Source organism: Octopus bimaculoides, chromosome 11 (assembly GCF_001194135.2).
Source record: "Octopus bimaculoides isolate UCB-OBI-ISO-001 chromosome 11, ASM119413v2, whole genome shotgun sequence".
NCBI lineage: Eukaryota > Metazoa > Mollusca > Cephalopoda > Octopoda > Octopodidae > Octopus > Octopus bimaculoides.
This window is the reverse complement of record NC_068991.1, coordinates 253728-254472: the sequence shown is the minus strand read 5'-3', so window position 1 is coordinate 254472 and position 745 is coordinate 253728. Positions and strand designations below refer to the sequence as shown.

Sequence of the window (745 nt, the reverse complement as noted above, 5' to 3'; positions counted from 1 at the left end):
ATATATATATATACATATACATATATATATATATATATACATATACATATATATATATATATATATATATATACACATATACATATATATATATATACATATAGATACATATACATATATATACATATATACATATAGATATATATACATATATATATACATATATATATATATATATATATATATATACATATATATACATATATACATATATGCGCATATATATACACATACATACATATACATGGGTATACATACATGTACATGTGTATACATACATATACATGTATACATAAGTACACATTCATTATCATCATCATCGTTTAACATCCGCTTTCCATGCTAGCATGGGTTGGACGTTTTGGCTGAGGACTGGTGAACCTCAGCCAAATCGTCCAGCCCATGCTAGCATGGAAAGCAGACGTTAAAAGATGATGATGAATGTACATTATGTATACATATATACACACGCATGTATACATATATATATACATGTATGTATACATATATACATGTATGTATTCATATATGTATTCATACCTATACATGTATACATAAGTATCCACATACATATATATACATATATGTATACATATATATATACATGTATGTATACAAATGTATACGTATATATATACATGTATACATATATATACATGTATGTATACAAATGTATACGTATATATATACATGTATACATATATATACATTATGTATACATATATATATACATGTATTTATACAT

At 22.6% G+C, this 745-nt stretch overlaps 1 protein-coding gene across 2 annotated transcripts in view; it reads right to left on the bottom strand.

Annotated features, from left to right (window-relative positions):
- LOC106881202 (caprin-1) overlaps nt 1-745 on the bottom strand; it is a 37674-nt gene that overhangs the window by 35720 nt on the left and 1209 nt on the right. The window lies entirely within an intron of this gene.